This window comes from Lissotriton vulgaris, chromosome 1_1 (assembly GCF_964263255.1).
Source record: "Lissotriton vulgaris chromosome 1_1, aLisVul1.2, whole genome shotgun sequence".
Classification (NCBI taxonomy): Eukaryota; Metazoa; Chordata; class Amphibia; order Caudata; family Salamandridae; genus Lissotriton; species Lissotriton vulgaris.
In genome coordinates this window covers 913,337,755-913,348,498 of record NC_141685.1, presented here as the reverse complement: position 1 = coordinate 913,348,498, position 10,744 = coordinate 913,337,755, and positions in this window count along the sequence as shown.

Below are 10,744 nucleotides of genomic sequence, written 5' to 3'. Positions count from 1 at the left end.
GGCATTTTTTCACTAACCATGCTCTTTCTCTGAATATGCACTCACTTGGAGTTAGAACTTTCTCTGAATATGCACTTACCTGGAGTTAGAATAGGAACTAGCAATAGGACACTATCCTGCACTTTACCTACTCTTGCACTTTCACAGAGTTGGGATAGTAATTGGTTAATTTTACTGGTTATTATTCTGAACTTATAATGCGTTTTCCAATGATTTTTAAATGTTGTAAAATATGATACTCAGATGTGTTTATCTTGGAAAATTACCTTGGGTTTCGGAGGATTCTTTTCGAGAAACTGTTGTATGTAGATGTGGAATAGGCTGGCTTTTTTTGGATATCTGCCTTGCAGTGGTTTCTGGTAGGCTGTGAAGAAAACAAGTACAAAAGGTGTTCAATGCTTAGAAAATGTACTATTTTATTGGCTGTTCTATATATATATGTGGGGGGAAAAGCATTTACCTTGAAGGATGGTTAGAAATATGGAAAATGTTATCATTATACTGCACTTATAATCTTTTCTACATTGTTTTTTATTTGCTATGAAATCTGTAAATGCAATATATATATTTATGGAAATTACCTTTGTGTTTGAAGCTGGTTTTTTGAAAATTCTTCAAAATATTCTCGATTTTGGTTGTTTTCTTAACGTTCTGTGACTTTTGCTACTTCTTCAGTTTGGCTATAAATAATACAATTTCACAAGTTTAAATTAAATGTGGTGTTTTTGAATCATTTTTAATTTGATAAATTATATATTACTGCACATTATCGTACGCTTTTGTATTATTTTTTATTTTTTTTCCGATGGAATGGTACCTTCTTTTTTTATATATATATTTCAGTTAGGTCTGGCTGAGATATTATTTCAAAAAAATTTTAAAATGGATTAATAGTTGCGTTGTAATTGTTGTTCCTCTTTTGAAATTTATGTTTTAGTTATTATTAAATCGTTTATCATGCATTTGGATGTACGAATTTAAGAAATCTTACTTTTAAGTAATCTCTCATTAGTTTAGAAATGTTGGCGTTTCTATAAATTAATTTTTTAACAGGTTATTGCTTCACGAAAAATTTTAAATCGTCGAATTAATTATATTTTGTTTACTGTTCATTATATATATATATCATTTCTCTTACAATAATTTTTAACTCTTATTACCGTTCACTATGTTATCAAAAAAACGAATCAACCTAACATATTATGTTCTAAGTATTACTAAATTAATGTATACTACTATATTAATTAATACAAACATGAAACAGTTTTAGGAAATATTTCGCTAATAATATGTGAAGTTACATCATTTTACTACATCGCTTTAAATAACTTACTGTTCACTGAAATAGAAATGCTTCTATGGTTGCTTTCGGTGATATTTATCTCAAGAGGTCAGAGGGTCAGGTTTTCACGTCTGAATACTCTGCTAGTTGATAATCAACTGTTTTCAAAATGGTGGGTCACGTCTATTTATAACTTTTCTTAAATAGCATTATATTTTTCGTAAATTATATTGTTTTCTTTCATTTTTTTGGGGGATTCATTTCATGTGGAAACCCATAATTTAAACTGTTTTATTTAAAAGTATGCTCAACAAACTTTTGTTCCGTTTTAGCATCCATTTTGAATGTCTTGTTGACATTGGAGGGCATTGAAATAGTAGATGGACATTATTTTTCATTGCTGTGTTTAAAATGGCGTTCATTTCTTCGTAAGGTGACTATTTTTCTCTATCGAGTTTTGGAAACTCTTATTTCTTATTTATATTCTTAAAATATATATATATTCTTTTGCGTTGTTAAAGAATTCCATGGTATACAGTATTTTTATATGTAATCGAGTATTATTTTATTAATGGTCTAAATCGGTATCGTGTTATTATTTTGATTTTTGAACCCATCTTTAAACATATTTCGCCACCCTTAAACTCTATTTTGTATGTAAGCAGTTCTACGTATTATTTTATAAAATGTATGTATTTATTTTTGGGTGTGTCATTACAGTCATCGATGTTAAATAGTATTAATTTTTAAATACTCGGGTATTAATTTATTAAATAAATAAATCGATATTGTGATATTATAGTAGTTTAATTACCCGTTTATTAATACACTTACCCACCCTAAACCCCTAATTTCCCTGCATCCCGTGCCAGATTTTATTTTACAAAAAAAAAAAATATATATATAATGGTATGCTTAGAAATGTATAATTTTTTTCATACTCGGGTATTAATTTATTAAATAAATAAATATGTTTTTTAATACTCGGGTATTATTTTATTAAATTAATAAATCGATTTCGTGATATTATAGTAGTTTAATTACCCGTTTTTTAATACACTTACCCACCCAAAACCCCTAATTTCCCTGCATCCCGTGCCAGATTTTATTTTACAAAAAAAATATATATATATATAATGGTATGCTTTGAAATGTATAATTTTTTTAATACTCGGGTATTAATTTATTAAATAAATAAATCGATATTGTGATATTATAGTAGTTTAATTACCCGTTTATTAATACACTTACCCACCCAAAACCCCTAATTTCCCTGCATCCCGTGCCAGATTTTATTTTACAAAAAAAATATATATATATATAATGGTATGCTTAGAAATGTATAATTTTTTTCATACTCGGGTATTAATTTATTAAATAAATAAATATGTTTTTTAATACTCGGGTATTATTTTATTAAATTAATAAATCGATTTCGTGATATTATAGTAGTTTAATTACCCGTTTTTTAATACACTTACCCACCCAAAACCCCTAATTTCCCTGCATCCCGTGCCAGATTTTATTTTACAAAAAAAAAATATATATATATAATGGTATGCTTTGAAATGTATAATTTTTTTAATACTCGGGTATTAATTTATTAAATAAATAAATATGTTTTTTAAAAAACGGGTATTATTTTATTAAATTAATAAATCGATTTCGTGATATTATAGTAGTTTAATTACCCGTTTTTTAATACACTTACCCACCCAAAACCCCTAATTTCCCTGCATCCCGTGCCAGATTTTATTTTACAAAAAAAAAAATATATATATATAATGGTATGCTTTGAAAAGAATAATTTTTTTAATACTCGGGTATTAATTTATTAAATAAATAAAGCGATTTCGTGATATTATAGTAGTTTAATTACCCGTTTTTTAATACACTTACCCACCCAAAACCCCTAATTTCCCTGCATCCCGTCCCAGATTTTATTTTACAAAAAAAAAAAAAAAAAAAATATGTAATGGTATGCGTTGTATTAAAATGCGTTGTAATAGTACTTTTGAATCAGTTACACTATTTTACGATGTAATAGCATGCGTTGTAAAAAAACGTGTTGTAATAACAGTTGCGTTGTAAAAAATCCGATGTAAAAGCATGCGTTGTAATAACATGCGTTGTACTGACACCAATCCCACTTAAAGTCATCCTGCATGACTTTTCAAGGCCTTGTAAATATGGGCCCCTTTCACACTTTACTCTGCGTGAAAGATGCCTTCTATGGGTGTTGCTGTCGGTATTCCCACGCAACAACCATGGAACCTGACCCATTCCCATATTTATAACGTTTTGTAAAGCTGGGAATGTGTCAGAATCCTACGCCTCCCAAATAGCATTTATTTTCCTCTTTCTATGCATGCTGCATTCTGCAGCATGCATAGAAACAGGAAAATGCCATCACTGATTGTTTTTGTGCAGGAAGATATCCCTCCCTGCACAGAAACAATCCTCCCCCCAGGGCAGGCACACTTTCAAAATGACTCAAGGGTGCCTTCGCTGGCTCATGGCAGCCCATTGTGTACCAGCGCTGGGGAAAGTACACTGAAATGCCAGTATTTTGTTAATAAGACGCATCTGTGTGCTTTTAAAATGACGTAGCTTGGTGCAGCACAATGGCTTTCGGAACTGAGCTGGGTCAATTTTTTATAAATGAGGCCATATGTCTTTCAAAACCCCTTATAGCTTGGCTCTGCTGAATATCTAAATTGGTACATTATGAGCTTTCCCCTCCTTCTTTGGTTTGTGGGGAAGGTGGTGTGTTAAGATGTTAGGCTCTTTGCTTGCCTATCTCATCTGGTGTAGGTAGTTGTATTCTACTGGCAATGGAAGTGACATTGCATCTGCTTTATCCTCTTGTTGAAGACCCCCAAGACATTGACAGGCTGTACAACACAGATGCAGATAGCCTAATATATGCAGCATATTTTGAGTGATGCCAACTCGATCAAGAATGCGGAGGAAAGAAGTAAGACAGTGTTGGTCTAATTAACAAAATGATTTATTATCGCCGATAAAAGCAGCTTTCATGTGTGAATTGAAACATATGGGAGCCCCCTCTACATAGTATTTTTCACAGGGAAAAAGCTTTTGTATTGCTAATCAGGGAATTATCAAAGTGTATTAGTTCAGGGACCTAATTAGCTCCATCCTGCTATGCAGAAGTGTATCTGTGGTTTATCAGCTATTTGACGCCTCTTGTTTGCTGCCCCTACATTAATATTCCTCCTCCTTTTAAATAATATGGGTTCAAATAAAACATGTGTCTTTATGGGTAAGCAGCAAACGACTGTCTCTTCAAATTGTGCAATAAGGTATAGTTGATGTTTACTATGTTATATTTAGGGGCTATTATATTGTACTTTTTGGTATCTGAAAATTGTGAGTTTGCCTGATAATGACCCAAAGGGAACCTCCCATGCCCCCTGGAAAACTGCAGATGAGAAGGAGGATGAAACCTTAGGCGGAGGTGCATCTGTTGTCTCTCTCAGCTGTTCACATTCGGGTGTGGAGAAGAGTGTGGCAGATGACCTCAGCAGGTATTTCCCTGACTCCCAGGAGTTGTCTCTGAATCCAGTGGCTTTTCGACTTGTGTGGAGGAGGTTTGGTCTTCCTGGTCTCAACCTCTTTGCTTCCCGGCACAATTCCCAGCTGCCCCGGTCTGCTCCTAGGTTCGGCAGGAGGGGGCTTGGGGCGTGGATGCTCTGTCCATTCCTTGGCTTTCATGCCTTCTGTATGATTTTCTTCTACTGGCACTGATTCCCCATTTTTTGGCTCGCCTGAGTCGGGAGTCCTGGGTGGTGGTGGTGGTAGTTACATTTTGGCCTCATCAGTCTTGGTTCCCCACTCTGAAACTGTTAGCTGTGCAAGGTCCCTGGTTTCTCCCTTGCTTTCCATATCCTCTACGGTCATCTCCAATGTTGTCTCTCCCAAAGCTACGGCTGTCGGTGTGGAAGTTGAGAGGCAGGGGCGGCGGAGTAGAGGATTCCCTGAGCATTTAGCCATGGCCCTGAACAATCTCATAAGCCTTCTACTTTGAAATCCTATGGGACTTTGCCAGAGGTGTTTCAGTTTCTCTGGGAGGGCTTTGAGAAACGGTTGTCTGTTTCCACTTTGCGGGCTCAGTGGGCCACAATTAAGGCTTTTCTTCCCCTTTGGGGGAATTTGTCAGATGTTGAGGATTTCGTGTCTTACTTATTTCGGCGTTTCTCTTTATCCCGCCCTGTAATGCGACTGTCTTTTCCTTTTTGGGATCTGCCACTTGTTTTGCACCATTTGAGCCTTTGTCTGAGGTGGACATCAAATTTGTGACTTTGAAGGTGCTCTTTCTGGTGGCCATTACGTCGGCTATGCACTTTGGGGAGTTGGGTGCTCTGATAGCTCAGGAGCTGTTTTTGTCTTTTTCGGACGATGGGGTGGTCCTCCGGTTGGATTTTCCTTTGTTCCCAAGGTTTCTTCGCAGTTCCATCATTCCTAGGAGTTGGTATTGCCTGTCTTGTGCTCTGATTAGGAGTCTGCTGATGATCTTCCTTAGCCTTTACTGGATGGCTTCCAGGGCTTTGTGTATCTATCTTGATTGTTCACATGCCTTTAGGAAGTCAAATTACCTGTTTGTCTCCTTTGGGGGGAAGACTACTTCTTCCATTGGTCGCTGGCTGAACCAAATCATTATGTTGGCTTACTCTCTTTGAAGTGCCCCTCTTCCAGTGGGTGCTCAGGGGCGATCTACCAGGGGGTGGCGACCTCCTGGGCTGAGGTTCGGGGGTGCCCCTGTCCGTGATCTGTAGGGCTGCTACTTGAGCTTCCTCTGATACTTTTGTGAGGCATTATCAAATCCAGAATCTGCTAGGGGATGATGCTAATTTCGGTTTGGGGGTACTACGGGCTGTGTGCTCCTGATTTCTTGTTATTCTGTTTTAATAAATCACTGAGTTTTGCAGTCTATTTTGTGTCCTGGTGGTTTGTTGTTGATGAATGCCAATGGTTGCTTGGGAATTCTCAATTTTTCATGAATGGGACGAGGACAGGAGGGACCTGTGGGTAATGCCCTATTACTTACCTGTAATCTTCATTACTCCCCTCCCTCCCTCCCGAAGTTACCGCCCTTCATCATTGGCTTGGTATTACAAGAGGAATGCTGGGGTTAGTACAAATTTGCACTCCCGGGGGAGGTGGTTGGGTAGGGCCAATATTCCTTTGTTGTTTTTTTCTGTTGGTGAAAGAGTACTATCTCACTTTTTCATGGAATGGGATGAGGTCAGGAGAGACCTGGAGTAATGACGATTACCGTTAAGTGATAGTGCATTCTTTTTGTCAAATGTATTTTAATGTAACCATTTGTTGGGCGCATCTTAAGCTGACGACAGCAGTGCTCCTTTGTTTACCTTTGATTCTAAAATTCATATTTTAACACTACTTGCAGAACCGCATTCACGGATTCTACAAGGAAGTAAATGCATAGATCATTTTAATTATTAAAATTCAAAAATATTGCCTACCACCACACATATCACAACAAAACAGGATAAAAATGGGAAGATCATATGAAAAAGCTAGACTGATAATAAAATACAGAACTTTCACATATTCAGCCACACAGCTCTAAGAAGAATGGCAATAGTGATAAGTTTTCATAGAGTATCTGTGAGAAAGTGCCATCTTTCTTGCATTGATATACCCCCACTTTATGCTGAACTGCTGATGTGCTTTGACTGAGTGTGCCCTGGGCTCCTGCCAACCAGGTACCCAGGGCCTGTGTTCCTTCCCTAAAGCTATGTTGAAACAAAACCCAATTGGCATCTTTGGCCACCTATCAGCCCCTAGTAAATGGTACCCTAGGTACTCAGGGCATGGTGACCAGAGAAGGTCCCTAAGGGCAGCAGCACTTATTGTGCCACCCTTAGGGGCCCTGTACCCTGACACCCACACACTGCCTTTGCAGGCTGAGTGTCTGAATACAGAACTAAACAGAGAGTCATCATGGCACACATCCCTGTGTGCCATGCCCACAAACCCCACTGCCCTGGCATATATCAGTCACCCCTCTAGCTGGGTGCCCTATGCCAGTGGTGTGGGCACATGTGCATGAGCCCTGTGCCCCTACAGTACCCAGGGCCATTCCTGGACACTGTAAGTGCAGTGCTGCCATTAAGGAGTATATGGTGCTGAGAGGTCGTCATTACGAACTCCACAGCACCATGATGACTTCACTGAAGACTGAGAAGTTTGGTATCAAACTGCTCGGCACATTAAACCCGCACTGATGCCAGTGTGAGGTTTAATGTAAAATGCACCAGAAGGCATCCTAGAGATGCCCCCTGAAACCTAACCTACAATCCACATCTAGACTGAGTGGCTGCCCAGGCTGCCACACAGCAGACATGTTGCTGAACCCCTGGGTGGAGAGCCCCTTGCTCTCCTGGGCCTGCAACAATGCACATCCTGGGCGTGGTGCTAGGTCTCCTCCCCCAGGATGGGCAGGGGGGTGCTTCATAGGCATGCCGCCTCTGTGAGCTTCTCCAGACCATTTGCTGTATCCAGCAACTGGCCCCTACCAGTTCTGACCCCCACTCTGGTGGGAAGACTGACGGGAAACCCTACGTCAGGAAGGGGGTGTGCCAACCTTTGCCAACCCCACCCCTCAGGTTGGGGACGCGTGGTGAAGCACGACCCCGGGCAGCGGCCATCTTGAAGATGAGGAGCCCTGCCCAATCACAGCTAGGTTCCTGCCCCACTCCCACCGGAGAGGAGCAGGCTAGGGGGTGTTCCCACCAAGGACAGGGACCTATTGGTCCCTACCCTTGCCCTACCTGTAACACCCCTAAATTCAGTATTTAGGGCTCCCTGAACCTTCCTTCCTCAGATCCTGATAAGAAAAGAAGAAAGAAGATCAAGAAGAAGAAGACCCGCCGTGCAGCTGCTCACAGCAGGACAACACCCACTGACTTGGCCCCAGCCCTACCGGCCTGTCGATCCTGGAACCTGCTCCTGCTTAATCCCAGTGACTCGTGTGAACAACAACCTTGGGACCCCCGGAGGACCTGCCTTCCTTGACCCTATTAAACACTGGGACTCCCATAAGCAGAGGCTCTGCTTCAGTAACCAACCCCTGCTGCCAGCCAGGAAGCTCAAGACCTGCCCACTCTGCATCCGCCAAGCCCGGCCCGGCCCGTGCCCGAGTGATCCAATACCACGAGGAAATCCCCCCGGTGACTGGGACCCGAAGTCCAGTGCCCAAAGACCGGCCTCGACGAACCAGACGAAGCCTGCAGCCTCAGAACCAGGGACCCCTCCAACCGCGACCAGCCATGGGTAAGATTTCCCGACACCCAAAGACACCCCTACACCCGGTGCCCTGCGGCTCCCTGTGCCTCCCTTTGGGTACCTACCTCTTCTTCAGGATCCCAACTTACCTCTCGAAGTGGTAGTCACACCTGAAGAATCTCCATCCCCGAGTCTGCAGCCTTTGTTCCCTTTTTACCTTTCCCATTGAATAACATTGAGCGCCCGACGGCTCAAAAGCACCCTGCACCCAGCCGCCTGAGTGCCTCTGGCAGTAAAACCTTTGCCCTATCCTACTTCCCCATTTGCCCTGAGCAAGTGACCAGGAGCCCAGCTCCCACAGCCTCGTGGCCTGCTAGCCAGCAGCCACCAACCGAAGGCCCCCTGCTCCTCTTTGGCTAAAATTGGGCCTAACTACCTCTGCACCCGGCCGCCCCTGTGCCTCTGAGGGTGAACCAACTGTACCTACCTGACCCTGGGGGACCCCTGAGTCTATGCCCAGAACCTTAACTTCACCAGCCGAGTACTCACCTGGAAACCGGTATCTCACTTATCTGCCATTGGATAACATTGACTGGTTTGACTTGAAAATCTTCTGTCTACTTTTGAAAACCTAAAATATTCATATAAAATCATCCGAATTCCGAAGTACTCACCTGTGATCAGGAGAGGAGCCAGTACTGCACCTTGTAGCCCAGTACTGAACCGCAAAAGGAATCCGAACCGCGTTTACCCTTAACCTGTATTTTCTCCATAGGAATCCATTGTTTGCTTTTCTATGAAATTTCTTCTGTCTACTTTTGAAAACTTAAAATATTCCTATAAAATCAGCTGAGTAACGAATTCCGAAGTACTCACCTGTGATCAGGAGAGAAGCCAGTACTGTACCTTGTAGCCCAGTATTGAACCACAAAAGTAATCCGAACCACGTTTACCCTTAACCTGTATTTTCTCCTTAGGAATCCATTGTCTGCTTTTCTATGAAATTTCTTCCGTCTACTTTTGAAAACTTGAAATATTCTTTAAAATTCGCACATACTACTAAAACGTAATTACTCACCTGTCGTAAGTCGAGACCCCAGTGCTGGACCTAGGAGCCCAGTACTGGATTACAAAAGAAACGAGAACATACTTTACCTGCAACCTAAATTTTCTCCCATAGGATAACATTGTCATATTTTCCCTGAAAAGTTTCTGTGTGAACTTTTAAAATACCTTTTTATTCCTTAAAAATCATCGCAATAACCAAAACGTTTTTACGAAACTGTTTCCAGCTTAGACCCCGGGACTGAATCTAGGATCCAGTCTTGGACTTACAAAAGTAATCTACAAAGTAATCAACTGTAATTGTGAAGAAAAACCCATTGAGCTCAATGCTAAATTGTGTGTAGAACTGTATTGCCTATTGCAATCCCTGTACCTATTGTGTTTACCATGTCATTGCCTTCCTGCAAAGCAATAACCTGAGATTACTCATCATCGAGAAAAGTATATTTTGATACCTGTTCGTTCTAAAAATAAAGCAATTATATCTTTTGATATAAAAACAATTGGCCTGGAGTTCAGTCCTTGAGTGTGTGAAACCTTTTGCTGACTGAGTGTGTACGAGATTAATTCTTACGGGGTAACCCAGTATCCCTGAGAACCTGGGCAATACAGTAGTAATTTCAACAATGGTTCTTTCGGGTATCTAACCAATTGCTTTAAATCATATGCATACCTTCGGCATTCAAAAATATGCTACATTAGTCATCTTTGAGGTGCAAAACCAAACACAAAAAGAAGGGTCAGAGTGTATTTTAATTAAACAGTTATTTTTTCTTTTTCTTTTTAGTTGTCAACTGACACCTTCCGTAAGAACATAAAAAGCAATTTTTTTACTTTTTCACAAAGTACAAATTACGGCGCAACAATTCAAATCAATGTGAGAAGTGACTGAGTGTGAAATATCGTGACATTGTGACATATATCCGTGAAAATCTATATACAAGTGAATAAGTGATTATGAGGAAGGGGGGAGAGGTTTATAAAAAGGCCAGTTTCTATCTCGTTAATACTCGAGACCAACACGCTATTTCAATTGGCCATGATGCGTTGGACTCGGTAAATAGGTCCTTTGATGGTTATGTCGACGTTTCGACCCTGTGGACCCCTTATTTGTGGGTCACTGGC